Source organism: Pleurodeles waltl, chromosome 3_1 (assembly GCF_031143425.1).
Source record: "Pleurodeles waltl isolate 20211129_DDA chromosome 3_1, aPleWal1.hap1.20221129, whole genome shotgun sequence".
Taxonomy (NCBI): domain Eukaryota; kingdom Metazoa; phylum Chordata; class Amphibia; order Caudata; family Salamandridae; genus Pleurodeles; species Pleurodeles waltl.
The window spans coordinates 976181668-976202658 of NC_090440.1; the positions used below are offsets into that span (position 1 = coordinate 976181668).

Below are 20991 nucleotides of genomic sequence, written 5' to 3' on the forward strand. Positions count from 1 at the left end.
AACTTAAAGTGTTTTATCAGGGACATTCTAATTTAATTCATACAGTTGATGCTGCTAAGACTTTGTTGCATTCAATTCAGAAGCAGTCAGGGCAGAGGGTGGAGAGACGGGGGGAGATGATTGGGAGAGGGGGATAGGAGGATGGACCTGACACTTGGGGGGAGATTTCTCCTTCAGAAAGGTGGGCTTCGTTGAGCGAAAATCAAATGCGTCTTTACGGTACTTATACTGTAGTCCTTTCTGAGTCTATGGTAAAGGGCGCAATGTCAAGGCACCCAATTAAGGAAGGATGGGGTTGAGGGGTGGGGGGTGGCCCCGGATTGCTCAGACGGGAGGGCCCCAGGCTCTGGCCACCCAAGGGTGGGGGCGTGGGTTGGGGGGGATTGGTAAGGGACGTAGGATCCTGGTTTTTCGCACTAAATAGTAGCTATGTGCATTTCAGAATGGAGAAGGTTATAGAGGGAGTGATGTTAATTGGACTAGGTTCAGATCAGGTATTTTTTTGGCTATTCTCTGGAGAACTCGATGGCAAAGTTGAATCATTCATTCAGAATAGTTTCCTGGAATGTGAATGGGTTAAATAACCAGAGGAAAAGGTCTGCAATCGAAGAAAGGGTAGCTGCCCTAAATCCCACGGTTATTCTTTTGCAGGAAACTCATATTGCAGTCAAAAAAATTGCGGGCTTTCATATGTTTAAAGAAATGGCTGATTTCAAGGTGGTTGCCGCAGCCTCAGCAGCCCATAGAGGTGCTGCGGTCTTTCTAGCGCGAGGTCTCAATGCACAGCCGCTTGACTTTGGCTGCGATTCCGAAGGGCGATGGTGTTGGGTGCACTGTTCAACTGATAAAGAAAGATTTGTTTTTGTGAGTTTTTATGCACCCTTGTTAGATGATCCTGCTCCCTATGTAGGAATGTTCCAAACCCTTTTGCAATTATCAGGTATAATTATTATTGGAGGAGATTTTTATTTTCTTCAGGATCCAATTTTGGATACCACCGTTAGGGGCAAAAAACAAAATAATCCTAGAGTTGCCAAAATCTTTAAAGACTATGTTAAAGTGTTGATGCTTTGTGATCCATGGAGAATGAATGCCCCCCATGAGAGAGAGTATACGTGTATCTCGACCCGGTTCAAAAGTGCCCCTTGCATTGATTTGTTTCTGATATCTAAAACATTGCGCATTAAGGCTCAGTCGGTGCAGCACTCTGGCTTGTCTGACCATGCCTCCCTGGTGCTAGAAGTGTCTCTTTGTTCAGAAGTCCCCAAGTTTCAAACTAAAAGGTGGGTTTTCAATCAGCAGCTTCTTCAGGACGAGGGATGGATCCGGATCTCTAAGAATGAAATTAGTTAATTTTTCAAACGCAATCAGGGATCTTCAACTCCGGCCATAATTTGGGATTCATTTAAGGCCTTCTTCAGGGGGCTGGTAATCGCCAACGAGGCAGCAGACACATTTTCTCAGAGACAACAAACCAGGGGCCTGGAAGAGGCAGTGCAAAGGTGTTTAGTTGCTTATCTACAGGCTCCTTCTGAAAATAATAGACAGTCTTTTGAATTAGCTAAAAAGGCATTGGCCGACAATTTCCTTAAGAAGGTTGATATAGGATTTCAGACTTATAAACAAAAGGTATATGAGGAGAGTAATTTTACAGGCACATTTTTGGCATGGCAGGCTAGGGATCGAATAGCGGGTGATATCATACATACCCTGAGATGCCCTATCACTGGGATTAGACATACTGACCCCAGAGCCGTGGACAAAATTATGTTAGAGCATTATAGACGAATTTACAGCCATGCTCCGAATATTGACCCTAGGTCAATTAAGGAATTCTTGGGGAAATTGGATATTCCTAGTCTTACAGAAGAGGACAGTGATGTTCTAATACAGCTGTTTACGAAGTGAGAACTCGTTGAGGTTGTTAAGAATCTCCCTACGGGGAAGGCTTGTAGACCTGATGGCTTTCCGGCTGAATTTTATAAAACTTTTATTAAGATATTCATTGATGATTTTCTCTCTTTGATTAATGGCCTACTTAGGTGCGAACAGACTCACAATTTTTGGCACTCAGGGAATGTGGTCAGTTTTCCCAAACCGAATAAGGACAGGGAAGATCCTAATGCCTATCGTCCAATCTCTTAGTTAAATACAGATGATAAAATTATCACAAAACTCTTGGCTAATAGGCTCAATGGGGTTGTTAAACTGGTGCATCCCGATTAAAATTGGTTCATAACTGGTCGGCAACTTGCAACTAATACGCATTTTTTGGCCGAGGCCCTTGACTATTTTGCCTCTAATAAGACTTCTGCTATCGTTCTTTTATTAGATGCGGAAAAAGCATTTGATTCGGTTATATGGGATACACTCTTCGCAGTGTTGGCTAGCTATAAGGTGCCCTCTCAGGTCTCTGGACTAATTGAAAGGTTGTATTCAAACTCTGAAGCTAATATTATTATTAATTCCATGTGTGTCGGTCAACTTCAAGTACAACGAGGGACTCAGCAGGGTTGCCCTTTATCGCCCATCCCTTTTGCTCTTTTCATTGAGCCTTTAGCCATTAAAATTAGACAAAATAGTCAGATTCAACCCCCTTTAAAATCAATGGTAAAGATTAAACTCTACGCTGACGATATTATTATGTTTTTGGATGAAGAGCGAACTTTGCAGGCAGCAGCTTTTAGTGCTTTTGCCGAATTTGAGAAAATTGGTAGCTACAAGATTAACATGAGCAAGACCGATATTATTTTGTGTGGCACCTCTTCTATTAATCTCCACCCCGAATTACGACACTGTGTGAATACCAGGCCAGAGAGATATCTTGGGGTTTATTTTTCAGCCGATATAAGGGACTTGTATGACCTTAATTACGCTCCGCTGCTCACAAAAACTCAGCCTTGACTTGCCCGATGGGGGTCTCTCCCCCTCTCTATACTAGGCTGAACTGCATTGATTAAAATCTCAGTATTACCATTATTTAATTTTCTGTTCTCGGCCATCCCGTGTGTTTTAACACAAAACTTTTTTTTTAAACTGGAGTCTATGTTTCGTCCTTTTATTTGGCAAAATCAGAAGGCTCGAGCCGCATTAAGCACATTATATAGGGACAAAAAAAAGGGGGGTTAGCTTTGCCCAATTTTAAAGACTATTACTTTGCCTTTTTTGCACATTATCTCACTTGTTTTAAAGCAGAACAATTTGTAGGTTCAACATTCCCTAATGACTTTCGTGAGTTAATATGTAGGGAGCACGACATTCAGAATCCAGCACTTTTGGCGAAATCTCCAAAAAAAGTTAGTTGTAAGATTCTTAAATGGCTCTTTAAGAGAAAGTCCGATTTTTTTCAGAAAATATTCAACCCATATCTGGATTTCAACACGCCCCTTACACAGTTCATGTTACGCTCTGGTGCTCAGCTCAATGCAGACTTAATAGGGAGGTGGGGGCATGCAGGATTTACTAAAATTGGGGATTTCCATATCAATGACAATTGGGAAACTCCCTTAAATATCCAGATGGTTGTCAAAAATAATTTTCTTTTGGTGGGTTCCTATAATATTATGCTAAACAGTCTAAAGGATCTGGATATCAATTTAATCATTAATGCCCAGGCGTTAGTCTCAGAATTGGTCGATCCTCCTGGAATAAGGAGCGCCGGGTCCTGGAGAAGGCTATTGATGGACAGGGATAAGGTCGATCTGGAGGCAAAGGCAAAAAAAAAATGGGCTCGTCGAGAGGACTTTGATCTCTCAAGTGAGTGCTGGGAGAGAATTAATCATCTAAATTTCTCAGTTCTCAGGGGCACGAATTGGCATCTAATTATATTTTTCAGTAAATGGCTATTATATCGAACTCCGCAAGCCTTGTCCCGTGCGCTGCCCAGCTGTCCTGATCTCTGTTTTCACTGTAAGGCAGTAGGGGCAGCGGGTTGGATACATATGATTGGAACATGTCAATGTATATAGGACTACTGGGAGGGAATATTCAAGATGTTAACAAATATGGCGCAGGTTACTATAACTCCCAGTATCCGGCTGTTCTGCCTAGGCTTCGTCCCGGAGGCAAGACTCCCTTCCAGGTGGGAGAAACTCGTTTTTATCGCCACTGGTTGTCAGATCTCTCTTGTTAAGTAACTGGCGCTCTGAGTTATCTCCCACCCCTCAAGAATGGCGGAACAAAATGGTGCTAGTCAGAAAGCAGAAAATTAGATATGCTAGTAGAATAGGAAGTGGTAAAAACATTTTCTCGATTTGAGGCAAATTCTTTTTCGACAACCGTGGAGAAATTTGTTATTGAGTCACCTATTGAATACATTTGCATAGCTACCTATTCTCAGTGTTTCTGTTTAGAGTGCATTGTTTTTCTGGGAATTTCTGGGGAAATTTTTTAAGATAAAGTTTGTAACTGCAATGTATTTTTTCTTTGTTGTTATGGTGGATCCTCATAAAAACTCAATAAAAAGAAATAATAAAAAAAAAAAGATCTGCTGGGAGGGTGGGGTCAGAGCAACACAGCACATTGGGTGGGGGGTGTATTTGGGCAGTGAAGCAGTGCACAAATTGGGGCTACAAAACAAAGATACTCTCACGGAGTACTGAATGAAAAAGAAAAGCAGTTCCTTAAATGTCAGCAGGGCAAGACTGCAAATCAGACACTCAAAAGACTGTAAAGAGCCTATGTTCCAGGAGAGAGAGGCACAAGAAAAAGAAGGCAAGCCATCAAATACAAAGCAAACAAATGAGAGTGACAATCAAGTTAACCAGTGGTAAGCTGTAAGCCAACAATAACACTTTCAGAGAGCTTGTGCTGCCTGGCAGGCTTGAACTAAAAACCGGCCATTGGCTGCCAGCCTTTTGGCTTGGTCAGTGCTGCTTTTGATTTGACAAGGTTTTTATAAAACTTAGTTTTGAGAGGTGGCGTGGGCTAGTAATCACCATCCATTGGCAAGCAATAATAGCATTTAATATATGGATGTCCAGTCAGTGCTTTTTCTTTAGAAAAAAAAATAGCACATTTATTACACACTACTGAATATATATATATATATATATATATATATATATATATATATATATATATATATAAAAAAAACAGCTAGAAATGTGGTAGGACACCTAAAGGGTCATAACCTTTAATAAAAAATAAAAAAAAATCACAGTACCTCCTCACAATACAGGGGTATTACTTCAAACACAGCAAGCCTATTGGTGTTATCAGGGGTCATCACAAAATAGAAGGTAAGCCTACTGGCTTTATCAAAGATGTGCCAATTTAAAGGGAAAGCAAACCACATGTTAAAAAACATCAAACTTTCACCATAGTCATTAGTAATGTCTAAAGATGATCCTTATTGTCAATGAAGTAGATTAACACTGATCAAACCCACTGTGAGCCTAAAGGGTTAAAAAAAAAATGAAAACAAATATAGTGTGTGTATCTATTTTAAAAACCTTAAGCCACAAAAAATGCAGCCACAGAACCAGTATCTACAAGGTGCTGGGCTCCCAAATAAAGAGCAAAAGCTTCAGCCTCGGAAGAGCTTAAAACAGAGAAAATCCTAAAAAGGAGATGGGTCATAAATTTTAGGAACCCAAAAACATAGGGTCACTTTTGAAAACTTTTTTGTGGGAGGACACTGCGGCAGTCCTGTAGCCCCCACCCCACCCTACACACACGCTTTCTTTTTAACATTAAAGGTGCCTCTGCAGTCCTGGGATGACCACAAGGCATTATGAGGCACTCCCACAGGGAAGCAGTGAATATTTTACTAGTGGCTGCCACTGTGTTGGCGAGAGCTATGTAGATTTTATTTGGTGGTTTTTGTTTTTTTATTTTGTTTGGGATGCCCGGACTCACTCGGGCATCCTGACGTGCTTCCACTTTGGGAGAACCAAGGACAGCCCACTAATAAGGCTGCCAAATTTCCCATCAACCAGGTGTCAATCCCCCGACCAGCCCGTGGGTAAGGTTAAGGCAGGCTGTGAAGTCCCATGCGTGCCGCTCGTTCGCTAAAGGCCACCAACCTTAAAAATGCCAAAATTTGGGGTCCATAGGGCCGATTTCGATGATCTTGGGCTCAATTTAGTCCTAGAGGTGAGCTCTAGCAATTAGGAGCAGTACCAACAGACCCCCTGTTCTCCAAGGAAGGGTACTTTGCAGGGAGCCGGTTCCACTGCTTCCCTTTGTCAGGTTTTCTCCTGGTCTTCGTTCTCTTGTGCTCCTCTCCTCTTAGTTGGGTGCGGAAGTCCAGGTCTTTACCCCAGTTGGTCCTCAGAGGATCTTAGGAGGCTTTTAGTCCCTCTGCTGGGGAGCACAGTAATTAACTTGGCCCAGCAGGGTGGCAAAAGGCATGGGCTCCAATCCTGAGCTGACTCAGAGAAATATCAATATTCTGAACAACCTATAAGATGTACATTTATGATCTTGGGACCTGTATAGTCATGTTTCACTCTAGTTTCATACCTCACTGGACTTTGTAGGCCTAAGGGAAGCAAAGTTGCACTCCCAGGCACATTTTTCCTATGTATATAATAAAGTGTCACTGCAGACTAAACAGTAAACCATACTGCCTTTCCCTATGAGTGTCCACTAATATTAAAAGTCCTACCCCAGGTCAATAGCTAGTCCTGCAGTGTCCCCCTCTGTACTAGGCTACCTGTGTGCAGTTATAGGGCTGCTCACGAAAGTAGTCTCACACTCGTAATCTGAACACACAGGCACACACATGTTCATATGATTTCACATGTAACCAGCCAAATCCCCTTACCCTAGTTTCCCAGCAGCATTATCTTAAAATGCAGACACTAGCAGTAAACGTGCAGTCCATCTGCCGTGTGATTACTGTGATTGAGACAAGTAGTGAGACTCACCCCAGTAAACAGACCAAAATTGGTTGATCAAAAAAGCAAAACATCGAGACATACTAAAAGGGACAGAAACCATTTTGCAAGTCTCAAAAAAACCATCATTGTCATAATAGTTCCTAGAACTGTAGGGGAGTACCTTCTGTGTGGATGTACTTCTTGTGAAAGGTCAAAATGATGAAAATCAGAGTGAAGTTATCAACTAGTTGCATTCAAATTAAATGAAATCAAATAGCATTTCTTAAGTGTGCAGCTGCTTCAGCAGAAGCGTCCCGGCGCTCCGAACAAACCGAAATCCCACCGCATCATCAAGGTAACTAGGCTGCGTCAAACAGCAATGTTTTTAGCGCCCTTTTCAAAAATGGTCACCGACTCAGCCCCACGCAGCATGATGTTCTAGAGCTTGGCCATAAGTACTGTGAAAGAGCTCTCTCTGCAACGAACCTTAGAGAAGTTAGGAATCTGCATCAAACGGAGTTGTTAGACCTCAGCACTCTCTCAAGAGCAGGGGGTCAATCAGTTCCTTAAATAGCGATGGTCTGATCCAGCAAGTGCTCTAAAAGCCAGCGTAAGGGCTTTAAATGTAATAATACATTTTACCACAGGGAGCGAAGGTAGCTGCTTGAGCTTTTGTAGGGGGGAGATATGCTGACAGAGGGGAACCCGCTAAATCAGTCTCACAGCTGCTTTCCGAATCATCTGCAGTCCGTGTGTCAAGCAAGCAACGAGGCTGAGTTAGAGATTTTCAATTTCAGGAAGCAGACCAATGAAATTCTTGGATGAAGAAAATAAGTTCTGCTTTGTCAGAATTTAATTTAAGACAGTTTGAGTCCATCCAAGCAGCAATTCCTTTGAGTGCTCAGTTTTGTAGAGATACCTCTGAACATTTCAAAAAGGAGAAGAGAAGTTGAGTGACACCTGCATATGACACCACCTTCACACCCCAGGTTTCAGTCAAGGCCGCCAGTGGATTGTTAACGCTGAAATCTTGCTAATAAATATTAATGTATTCTGAATGTTGAATCTGCATAGAATTTTGACTTAATATAAAAAATAATGCACCACTTTGAAAACTTGCCTACTTGAGTGGCCGTAAGTAATCATGAAGTGTCCTTATTAATATGAAATGATGTGCTCATGTTTAAATCAATGTAGTAGTGTGTTATCCTAATGATTACGTATTAAGTATTTGCTTTATTAAATGTAGGCCTTAAAGTTAGTGAGGTATTGGACCTAGTTGCACGGCCTCATGTTAAGTTGCTCTGTTCAAATAATTCACATAAAATGGCTGCTTAGAGAAAATACTTGTATTGTTTCACTGATTTGACCAATCGCTAGTAGATGTTCTCTTTTCGCATGAGAACTGCTTGCTAGAATATGCAGTATTAATTATTGTTACTTTGAAATGTTTAGTGTATGACAAAGCAATATTCCCAGGAACTAACAATGGATGCACTGGCTGTAGAAGCGAGTGATACAAAATTGATATCCAACAACGGTAACAGGAGAAGAGGAGTCAGTCATCGACATATGAAAGACAGTTTAGTCATATCTTAGATTTGAAGTTCTATCTTCATTGGACTAAATGTAAACGCATGATTCTTTTACCAACGGTGACGTGGGAAGAGTTTTAGATGATTTGAACTTAGCTCGACCTGACTAAGGAGAAAGGGTCCCCCACACCATCCCTCACACACAACCTTGACATCCTCCTGAGAGGAGTTTTGTTTACTCTGTCTGAGGAGCTGAACGGTTTCTGAGGACTTTATTTATATCTTTGACTTTCTTGCTTAAACTTCTGATGCTGATCTCTTAGACACTGCTTTCCATGTGGTTCAGATAGCTTAGAGTTCCTGGTTCTGAACCATTCCCTTGCATGGCCTGTGGCCGATGCTGACTGAACAGATGTCCAATTGACTAAGACAATCGCAGCACGCTGATCCATATTGAGGAAAGGCATAATGAAATGTTATTGTTCTTGTTGTAATGTGTCTTTTGTTACTAGGTACCAAACGCCAATTTTGATGAAGCCAATAGCTAGATATTTTCCAAATTTATGTTGACAAAATTGTTTTGCATGAAGTCCAAACATGCTATTCTAATCAGGTTAGTAGAGAAATCCTAAAATGCTAATGAGCTGCTATTAATAAATAGCAGATGTTACTCAGTTGCTGAATCTAGATGTATGCGATTACTATTGTGCAACTGTTCTTGCTGTAGATTTCAGAGTAAAATTCTAGAGTGCCTAACCATCCATGCTTTGGTTAGATTGACATTCTGTAGAAGATTTTGTCAACCAGTGTTGTTTCTGTATGTATACAATTTGATTTTGAGACTAAGATATGTGATGTTATCATTGTTAATATAGGGAAATAAACATTCTAACCTTTACATAAAAGGTGTGGTTATTCATGGCCAAAAGGCCATGGTGAGTGAGATTACTGACTCCAAAGATTACTGATACCGCTGATTGATATTGTTAATGATTTGTATTGAAATTGAGTCCTATGGTAGGATTTACTCTAAGTGCAGTCAAAAGGTCCATCGAACCTCTAACGCGCCCCCATATAAATTAAAGATAAGAAACTAAATAAAGTCAGACATGCTAACAGGGGTGAGGTATAAAAGGCTGATCCCAGAGGTACGTCACAGACCAAAGGTTTAGATGCTGAAGAAAAAGGGTGAAGATACACTTGATGGGATCTACCTCCGAAAAAATATCTAAACCAGGAAAGAGCCTTGCCCTAGATACTATGTTGACTTAATCTGTTCAAGAGGATGGAATAGGACACTGTGTTGAAAGCTGGTGACAGGACTAGGACTGGTTGCACCAACATGAACAGGTGTGCTTTTATCAAGATCATCTCTTACAAACTTAGCCACCTGCAGAAGAATTGTTTCAGTGCTATAGCTTGCTGCAGACTGGGAAAAGGTCATTTGCCTCCACAAAGGCAGATCCCTGCTGGTTCACTAGGTTCTCCAAAATTTGAGCCAGGGCAAGTAGAAGTTTGATAGGTCTAAAATTGCTGAAGGCACAAGGGTCCATGTTCAATTTCTTAAGAAGTAGCAAAAGAAACACCTGTTTCCACAAGGAAGGAAATACACCACAATTCAAAGAATTCAAAGAGTAGTTCCATTTTTTATTTAGGCACGGACTAAATTGCTGAGACATAACCCTATAAATATGAGGAGGGCACAGGTCTTCTGTGGAGCCAGACTTGCGGTTTTAATGGCACTTAAAAGGGATAACGCTTGGTCCTGGAGGACGGAGCACGAACGGAGGAGCTGGCACAGCAGTCGGGCCGCAGGGGCGATCGGCCCCGTCGGAATGGAGAGGGGTCCTGCAGAGGTGTTGTGGCCTCCTACCCCCATTCTCCTTGTTAATCGCCTTTCGCGTGAGGCGGTACCGGTGGGGATTGGCGAGTGCCAGGGGAGTCACGGAATGGCGGCACGGCTCGACAGAGGGAAGCGGTGCGGGCGGATGGCGGAAAAGGAGAAGAGGGGCTTGCACTGGGCGATCAGCTGCCCCCAGGACGGGCGCTGCAATGAAGCTCAAGGAGACTGCGAGAGGCAGCTGACTTCTTTCGGGGGAAACTGGCCTGGGCACGAATAGTCAACTTCTGAGTGGTCAACACATGATCCTGCAGGCCTATCTGCTGGCCTATTGAAAACAACGGAGGTACAGTTTAAAGTAGGGAGTCCTGCAAATGAACTGCTGGTGATAGCGTTGGATTTTTAGAGTGGCGTAGAGCCAGGCTGAGTGAACTTTTGGTGAGCAGCCCCCCAGAGACTCGGATGAACTCCAGAAGCAGGAGTAAGGGCAAGGTGCAAGCCCGCAAATACGCAAGTGAACAAAATAAAGGGACCATGGAGAGTACTGCGCAGCCCCCGGTGCAGGCCATCCTAGATAGGATTCTTGGGGCAATAGAGGATACCAAAATGACGCTCCAGCATGACATTGGCAAAGTGGCAGTGGAGGTGGGCCTGTTGAGAGCAGACCACCAAAAACTGGTGGATAGTGTCCAAGAGACGGGAACCGCGATGGCAGAACTTTCACCAAAGCAAGAGGAACTCTCAGCCACGGTACTGCAGCTGCCAGACCGGGTCCAACTCCTGGAGCGCAGAGTGGAGGAAGTTGAGGGCCTAAGCCGCACAAACAACATAAGAATTATTGGTCTTCCTGAAGGTGCTGAGGACACGGGCATGGTGTCCTTTCTGGAGAGGTGGCTGCATACAGATGTGGCCCGGGAGCAACTTACTCCTTTCTTCACGCTGGAGCAGGCGCACCGGATGCCCTCGAGACCACTGGCACCGGGGAGACCACCCCGAGTGGTTGTGGCTAAATTACTGCACTATAAAGAGAGGGACGTGCTACTGCAGAGAGACTGGCCCTTTCAAGGTGGCAAACGGACTGGTGACTCTGTTCCCGGACTCACAATATAGTGCAGAACAAGCAGGCCTCCTTTATGGTGGTGAAAAGGGCCCTATGGGAGGAAGGGATTCAGTACACCCTTCTGTTCCTGGACAGATTGAGGGTTATCTCCAAGGACCAGACTGTATTCTTCCAGACCCCAGACGAGGCCTGGGAGTGGCTGGAGGCACGTGGGACCGGAGGGAGCTGCCGCGCCACAATGGACCGCGTGGCACGGCAGGGTCACAGAGGCCCAAGAAGACAGCGAAGCAAATATTGATTGCACATGGAACCGACCCTGGCCCAGAAGGAATCCGCAAAGAAAGCGACATTGGAGGCAGTGGCGTCCTTGAGTGGAGTGAACTCTCCAGCAGAGGCTAGCGAAGGGGACTCGGACCATGCATCTGTTTCTTCGGAAGCGGGCTCCCGCTGTTCGGATGGAGTCCCTATGGTGACCCCACAAACCGCAGATGAACTGGGTTGAAATAAACTTTAAGGCTATGGCCCTGAGGTGAGGACGATGACTTGAGTACGAGGCCCTGATGTCTTTGGAGCCCCCCCCCCCCCCCCCCGTTTTAGTGGTTTTTCGGCCATTGAGCGGAGAATGGCGAGAACACCAACTGACTTGTTGTTTCAGTTGTGCCATTGTACTGTTCATTGGGTGACCTACTGTTTGAGAGGTGTCCTGGAGAGGGGGAGTTGGGGTTTGCAGTTGAATGTTTTGGTTCTGCACAAGGGGTTGAGGTTCACTTATTCGAAAAGGATATTGAAGGCGAGAGAGGTGGGGGGGGCGGGGACTGGGGATGGAGGCCATGGGAAGGGTGGGTAATCCACTGATGTAGCTACTATGATAGGGCAGAATATAATTTTCTAACTTGGAACATACGGGTATGGGGTAGCTGACCAAACCACACAGAATCCTGTCATACTTGAAAAGAAGGGGAGTACATGTAGCACTCTTGCAGGAGATCCGCCTTAACTCCGGAGAGGCTAATAAGCTTAGGCGCAGATGGAGATGGCTTGTATTTGGGACCACGTATTCTGCTTTTGCATGAAGGGCGCTGGTGTGGATCAGAGCAGGGGTCCCATTTGAAGTCGTAACCACCGATGTAGACCAGGAAGGTAGATTTGTGATAGTGGAGGGCAGGCTGCATGTGACGCCGGTGGTGCTGAGCAGTATATATGCCCCTAACCAAGACCAGCTTCCTTTTATGCAGCGTCTCTCGAGCCACCTTACTAGACGGCAGGGGGGAGAACTAATGATTGGAGGGGACTTTAACGGTGTGTTGGACACCGAGCTGGACCGTTCCACTCCTCCACTCGCAGGTGCATTATCGTACAAGATAGCCAAAGGCTTACGGGACTGGATGCAATGTTGGGGACTAGAAGAAGTATGGCGGAATCAGCACCCGGGGGAAAGAGACTACTCCCACTACTCAGGCCTGCATCAGCTTCAGAATAGACAGGGTGGTGTGTACGGCAGCCATAGCTCTTGGAATCACACACTCTGAATATTTGGGGCGTACCCTCTCAGACCACAATCCACTGCTCCTTACATGAAGAAGTGTGGAAACCAGGCCTCCTATAACAATGTGGAGGCTGGGACCGGCTGCACTGGAAGACTTGGCCTATAGGGAGGAGCTTTGCACTTACCTCACGGACCACATTAATAACAACAAAGGGTCCGCTACAGCTAGACATGTAGAATGGGAAATGCTTAATGTTGCAACCAGGGGGCACTGTATGGGGCAGACAGTTGGGGTTAGGCGTACTCTGTAGAGAGAACTTACCCACTTAGAAAAGATCATCCATGATGAGGAAAGAGAGGGGGGTACTGATCTGGCGGCACAACACATATTGGTTGACGTGAGGAAGTCATATGCTCAGACTGAGGAACAGTTACGCTGCCATAACATGCAGAGGTACTTGACGTCTATACATCGGGCAAGATGTTGGAGTGGTTAGTGAGGCCCAGAGAATAAGGTGTGCAATAACGAGTGTGCGGGACAAGAGAGGATTGCAGGTGCTCAGACCGGCTGATATAAACGAGGCCTTCCAGAATTCCTTTACAGGCAGCCAGAGGGGGCTATACCGGAGTCCCTGAGGGGTTACTTGCGTTCACTACCACCACGAACCCTCGCGTTAAAGAACAGGGACCCATTGGGCCGGTAACACTAAAGGAAATTAAGGATGCCATCACACAGTTGGCCATGGGTAAGACGCCAGGCACAGACGGACTTCCTATGGAGTTTTACAAGAAATACTCGAATATTCTAGCACCCCTACTGGTTGAATTGTATGCAGAGGCGCTCCAGCGGGGTTTACTTCCTGAGTCAATGAGGGAGGCTTTGGTGGTTCCCCTCCCCAAGCTTGAATCCAGGGAAGTATCGGTGACTGACCTCCGGCCGCTCTCAATGTTAAATTGCGACTTTAAGATCCTAAGCAAAATCCTGGCCAACCGGCTAGCCCAGCATATATCCAACCTAATACACAATGACCAAAATGGGTTCATACCGGCACGTAATACTTCTCTCAACCTTAGCCAACTGTTTGCGCTTCTACACATGCCACAGGCGGAGAGGCTACCGGGGGCAGTACTCTTGTCGATAGACTTTGTGAAGGCCTTCAACTCGATACGCTGGGACTACCCGAGAACTGTGATGCTAAGGATGGGCCTGGGTGAAGGATGGGTGCGATGGGTCGATTTGCTGTACGGGAGGGTGAGGACGGGCCGGTCGGTGTTGGCAGCCTACCCCATATTTAGGGGCACTAGGCAGGGATGTCCACTGTCCCCATTATTGTTTGCACTTTGCCATTGAGCCCCTGGCAGCCCAGTTCCGTATGGCGGGTAAGAGTAGGGGCGTGCTGTGAGGACTGGCTGAACATAATATTTCACTCTACGCAGATGACATATTAATATACCTAAGGGATGGCATAACTGGTCTGCCTTTGGGCATTAGCGAGACTGGAAACCTTTGGCAGCTACTCGTATCTCCGGCTAAACAGAGGCAAGACGTATGTCTTTTCGTGGACAGCAGGTGAAGAACAACCATCCACCTGCCCCGCGGATATTGTGTGGGCTCCCCGCACCTTCAAGTACTTGTGTATCCAGGTTTTCCATGATTTGAAGAACCTCTGAGAAGAGAATCTTGGTAAGGCGCTCTGTTCATTGCGAACTTCTGTGGGGGTCTGGTGATCTCTTAAATTATCCACGATGGCCAGAGTGTGTCTAACCAAAATGATCATGCTGCCCGCCTCCTTTATTACTTCACCAACCTCCCGGTGATTATCTCTGCGGGTTGGTTCAGGGGGCTGAACACAATGCTGCAGGAGCTTATTTGGGATGGGGGGTGCAGATGTACCGCTCTAACTACTCTCTGCCATCTGGCGATGGTGGGTGGACTGGGGGGGCCCAGATTTTGAACTTTATTACCTGTTGTGCCAACTACAGTGGATCTCCAGGTGGTGTGCTGGGGAGGGACGCCTGGACCGTGCCACGTATGGCGGCGAGATGAATGGAGATTTAATACTAGCACAAATGCTTGGCCACCGAATAAATCCTCAGGTGAGGAACGTCCTAATGACGGTGGCACTCTCCTGCTGGAAGAAATGTATGCAATGTACGGGAACAAAGATAGCTTACTCCCCGGCATTGCCACTGAAGGCGGTGGCGCAAGGTACCACAATTTACCCACTTATGGGGGCTTGGTTGAACGTCTGGACTCGAGCAGGGGCGGAATGACTGGGCGACTTCTTCCGTGATGGAGTGTTACGAACCTTTGCTAATATGATTGAGGAGAGTGGAGTCCCAAGTGGGCAATTCTTGCTGTATCAATCCTTGACACATCAAATATAGGAATACTGGTCTACAGTTAATGTGGAGCCGGAAACACATAAGATTCTTCACCTATTACTGACCTCAGGGGGAACACTCACCTCATCACCAAACTTTACAAGGCCTAGATTGAGGACACTGTGCTCTCTACAACCTCTTAGGGAGAAGTGGGAGGAAACGTTGGGGAGAGACTTGACTGATGTGGAGTGGCAGAGAGTATTAGCTTATCCCCGAAGAGTGTCACTGAACACCCACCTCAGATACATACAGTACAACTACGTCCATAGAGTGTACCTCACGCCACATAGGTTAAACTCATATATGGGGGAGACCCTAGGATGTGCCCCAAATGCGGTAGACTTAAGCGGACTTGGACCACATGGTATGGCTCTGCCCTGTGATACAATGATGCTGGAGAGTGGTGCTAGACAAACTAGGTAGAGCGCTGGACGTAGGAATGGAGTTGGACCCCTCTCTCTGCCTTTTGGGCCTGAGAACCGAGCTGCACACTGGGAAGGTTGGCAGTAGATTCCTGGACCTGGCTTTGGCCCTCCTTAGGCGTCGCATCTCCATCTGTTGGAAGTCGCTTAGGGGCCCTCCTTTGGGGGATTGGAGGTGAGATGTGACAGCATGGGCACGAGCTGAGTTGCAGGTTTTGAAACGGGAGGAGGTATGGGGGATCCGTCAATACCCAATTGCCCCAATCTGGGGGGAGATACTGGACGCATGGGAAGGACGTACACTAGAAGAGGGAGTAAACCCAGGGGCCCAGGGAGGGAGTGTGGTTGCAGTGCACACAGATATTGTCATAGGTGCTGACCAACATAATACCGGGGTGCAGGTGACGAAAGGTGATTAACTGCGGAGCAGAGGATAAATGGGAGCATGGCGGTGAGGTGGATGGGAGCGCCCTGACCCTACCACAAGCTACACTGAGACCCTAACCAATGTGGCGGACAGCTTAGACTAGGGAGTGGTCTGCTGGGAAAGAAAGTTAACGAGGTGGAGAACTCACCTGAGCTGTCACGACACTTGCATCCCTGTTCAATAAACCATCCTCCAGAGCTGACTCACCCCATTAGCGCAAGATTACACAAAGTTAGTTCGAGTTTGAAGACATGTAGACTCTTGAATAAGGTACGTGAGCTTCTGAACGTGTGAGTACAAGCGAGGCAATTAAGAGCAAGGACGGATACAGATACATGGCGTTTAAGCAGATAAAGGATTAAAACACTTGCCTTACTTGTGTACTAAAAATTCTAGTATATGATATATGCAATTGGACTATGACCCGTGGTTGAAGTATGTACACTACTGTGATAGTATGTATCGAAGAAGCATAAAGCAAAATATCAATAAAAACTATTTTAAAAAAATAATAAAATCAGGAGGCCTGAAAAAAGGCTGACCCATTAGCCCATGTTGTATACTTTAGTGGGTGGAAGAAAACTGTGAATGACACAATAACAGACCAATGGATGAATAGGATCGACTAAAAGCCCTTATTAGTACGTATGTTATACATGAAATTTAAATAAAATATAAAGATGTTGGATAAACACCAGATCTAAAATTGGTTGTGCATGTGAAAGTGCAACTTGAAATGCCTGAATGGCCAAATTCTCCATAAAACATTATCTTTCAATACTTTTCAGAAGGACCGCCATGATGGAAATTCCAATGGATATCACATGAAATGAGTCTAAAAATGCAACAGCTGAATTTACTCGGACCTTTCCCTACAATCAGATAAATAAGGTGCTTTAGAGGATGAAAACCAAATAAACCAGTACTTCAGACAGACCCTTCACTGAACTCATGTTGAAGACGCCACACAACAGAGGGACTGAACTTCGGAACATTCACAGTAACAGCAACCAAGCACAGATGATCTTGCTGCAGGGTCTTCATGAAGCCTGAACAATATTTGCTAATACCCAGGCAAGCGGCGGCAGCAAAAAAAAAACACCTAGTTATTGCTGCAAATATAATAAACACGAGACTCCAGTCATTAAGGTAATTATCTGAAGCTTACAGTGCATCCAACAGGCTAACTGCATCAGAACAACCGCAGCAGTTAAGAATTCGAACTAAAGCTCTGATATGACGATTTTAACAAAGGAAACGAAAGGTACATTCTATAAAGGGCACAACAAAGGATTGCGCTGACAAATTTCCATACAGCATTTCACAAACACACATACCTCAGTCCAACTATGCACACAAAACATAGAACCATATCTGCAAAAATATGTAAAGTGATACAGCATGAGGCCTTTACAGAAATGTAACAAAAAACACACTGCTCCTTTATCATTTTCTCTTGTTATACGTACAAGCTGGAAGCAAAACAGGCTCCTGTGGTGTTTTGTGGCTCGTCAAAGGCAGGTGTGAGTTTGAAGGCAGTATGACTGCAGGGCATTCTCGCAGGTGAAGGACAGGCATATGTGGATGTCACGGCACCAGCACCCACCGTTGATATCTACGTCCCAGCCTTGCATAGTGAATGTGCTAGTGATTTCGTGGTATAAAACGCTTCAGTTTTAAAGTCCAGTCGTTTCTGATGGTTTCCTAGGCATGTCTAAGAAATAGTAGGAGCTAAAGTAAAGAACCTCAGATAGTCCTAATCCGGATCCAGCGGTCATTGTCCAGCGTTGCTCGGCTCATTTCTACTAGAAAATAAACGAGTCCTTCCAGCAATGCAGAGGATGCAGGAGGGGTTGCATTAATATTGAGAAGCTTTTACGGCGTATTTGGTGCAGGTCAAGTAATTCCTGAATTGTGCAAATCAGATTGTTTTATTTGTTTTGCGGAAGGGAGTTAGCACAAAAGCTTACTTTCACAGAATGGCGAGTTAGACGACGATCACTGCCTATGAGATGGTAGGGGTAGTAACCCAAAAGCCCACATGCTGATACCCTGGTTTCCAAGAGAACGTAAATATTGTGGCTTATTTCGTTTTTTCCACAATGTTTATAGCCACACTTCCTGTCAGATCTGTTCTGGAATACAGCAATCATCACTTTTAAGTTGGTCTTTGACAGTTACACGGGAAGAAGAAAGGGCATCTAGGAAGAAGAAAAGACCAGCCTTCTTTGTGGCCCACAGTTACTAACTGGAAAGCAATGTAGGTACTCCCAGATCATTTCGTCCTTCTACCAGAGATAACGACAGGGAAAAAAAGAGGGTGCAACATCTCTTCTAAGGTGCCAAGTCATATACAGTAAGGTGCAGCCAGCTGCGCCACGCTACCTAGAGATTTGAGAAGAGTACTCTGAGGCATGGTCTCTAGAGCTGGCGAGAGTAACGACTGAGTCTGCCATCCACAGAAATAGACTGAAAATGCAGCTTTAGAAAAAATATGTTATATGTGCAAAAATGTGATCACAAATACTTTAGGGCTGGTTAAAGAACAGCAACGGTTGCTCATGCTGCGTCTGCTCATATGGCATTGCTGAATATTATGGGGGGCAGCATTTGCCCGACACTGTAGAGATGACTAGGCTCTTCTCCCAGAACCTCTCACCAGATAAAGCAGGAATCACATGAGGAAAGTCTTTCGAAAGATCATGATCGGAATAAGCCAATCGTGGTCAGATTTGTAAAGATGGAGCTGTGTAGCTGGTGGGGAGGGGGGCGTTAGATCATATGGTAGTTCAGACAGGAGAGCATTCAAGACTTAGAGGAGTAGTTTGGCTGGAAATTGAGACGCTTGAGACTAGCCGTCCCCAGGAGAAGACTACTTATGGTTTTGTTCATAGGTCAGAGACAGTTAAATTGAATGTAAACAGCAATGGGCCAGACAAGTAATTTTAGAGGTTAGTGGGGATGTTGATGCCCACTTGATATTTTAGTCCACACTGCAAGTTATCCTCACACAGCACTGCTCCGCCACTTGCCATTTTTCATCTGCATATACCACTCCCGCCGAATGATTCTGCCTCCAGAGAGCTACCTCTTAAAACATGCCCAAGTCAATAGTACAACACCTGCCTGCTTCCGCCTCATGTAAACAAATGTCCTCACCCAGTCTTCTCGTATTTTTTCCTCTCCACGGACACCACCATCCCACACTGGGGAAGTGTTTCAATCTGGACCATACATGACATATGCGTTGCACTCAGCAATAAAATAACCGCACCACGGCACGTAAACATTGCCCACTGTATCAAAACAAAGACAACATCCTTCCAACCAAAGACACTACAGGGACAGCCATGTAAGCAAGCGCTTCAGCGCCCCATATAAAGATAGTAACCGCTATCTCAACACAAAAATACTCTGTTCTGTATTGGTCTGTTTCGATTGGCCTTAACGACGAAGTACTGAGTTTCTCAATTTTCCCTCAATCATTTTTCTTCTGTTCAGCGAGTACCCCATATATGGGATCATCCACTCTATGTCTTAACCCTCCCGACCATACTTTCTCTGTTCTAACCTGTTCCGAAACCCACGCATTTTATCCATAAAACTTGTTAGAACACCAGTGAAGGGGGGAGCCTAGAGCCGGAAAAAGAGAAATCTGTAGTTTCACATTCATCTTTTACTTTAGGGAGCTCAATTTTAACCAGGGTAAGTAATGATAATGTCAATCAGTGTACAGCAGAAACATACGGAAGTATGAATGCGTGCAGTCCACTATCGTTCTACCTACCCGACCTTCCCCTTACCTCTTCAGCCCCGTCTCTCATAAGTATGAACACTCCTCCCTTATTTAGAACACCAAGGGGCCTGCCCGCGCCCCGGCCCAATTCACACCCCAGGATCTCTCGCCTCCCGACCTCGTCTCAGTCTTCAGTCTCTCACCTAATGTGGCAGGCAGAGGCCCGGCGCCGGTGTCAAAGCCCCATAATCTCACTTTCCGGGTAGTTTGGGGTATGCTGTCGTTCTTTCCGGGTTTCTCCAACCTTGCCCCGTTCCGGTCTTACTTCCGGTTACGGCTGGCCCCGAACGCGCCAGGTACAACCCCACCTACACCTGGGCTGCAGGTGAACATGACGTCACACTTCCTGCTCTTAGACTCGTTCATGGAAACAAAGGAAGGACGTGCACCTCAGTCAAGGACAGAGAAGAGGGCTGTAAAGACTTTTAATAAGCAGTTACTAAATATTTTCGGCAGAAATTTGACACATTTAGGGGTGCATGCGAAGGAATAAGCTTGTATCAAGAGTAGATTTTCGCCGATTTAACCCCTTCGCTGCCAGGCCATTTCCCCGTCAGGTGCCAGGCCTTTTTTTTGGCTATTTGGGGCAGGGCGCGCTTAGGACCTCATAACTTTTTGTCCACATAATCTACCCACGACCAATTTGCGTCCTTTTTTTTCCAACATACTAGGGATTCTAGAGGTACCCAGACTTTGTGGGTTCCCCTGAAGGAGGCCAAGAAATGAGCCAAAATACAGTGAAAATAAAAAGAGGGAAAAAAGGTTTGCAAAAGAAGGCTTGTGGTTTCCCCCCTGAAAATGGCATTAGCAAAGGGTTTGCAGTGCTAAGATCACCAGCTTCCTAGCTTTCAGGAACAGGCAGACGGGAATCTGAAAACACAATTTCTTAACACAATTTCGGCATTTTACTGGGACATACCCCATTTTTATGATTTTTTGTGCTTTCAGCCTCCTTCCAGTCAGTGACAGAAATGGGTGTGAAACCAATGCTGGATCCCAGAAACCTAAACATTTCTGAAAAGTAGACAAAATTCTGAATTCAGCAATGGGTGATTTGTGTAGATTATACAAGCGTTTCCTACAGAAAATAATAACTGAAATAAAAAAATATTGAAATTGAGGTGAAAAAAACAGCCATTTTCTCTATGTTTTGCTCTATAACTTTTTCCCGCGATGCCAGATTTTTGAAAGATATATATTGTTACGTCTGCTGGAC

General features: G+C 45.1%; 1 protein-coding gene across 4 annotated transcripts in view; it reads right to left on the reverse strand.

Annotated features, from left to right (window-relative positions):
• KDF1 (keratinocyte differentiation factor 1) overlaps positions 1-20118 on the reverse strand; it is a 120663-nt gene extending 100545 nt beyond the window's left edge. For 2 of the 4 annotated variants that reach the window (XM_069224073.1, XM_069224071.1), the window contains exon 1: positions 19919-20118. The gene's annotated coding sequence lies outside the window, so the exon portion shown is untranslated. The remainder of the gene's footprint in view (positions 1-19918) is intronic. The other 2 variants (XM_069224072.1, XM_069224070.1) reach the window with 1 other exon arrangement.
• Between the last annotated feature and the right edge of the window lie 873 nt (positions 20119-20991).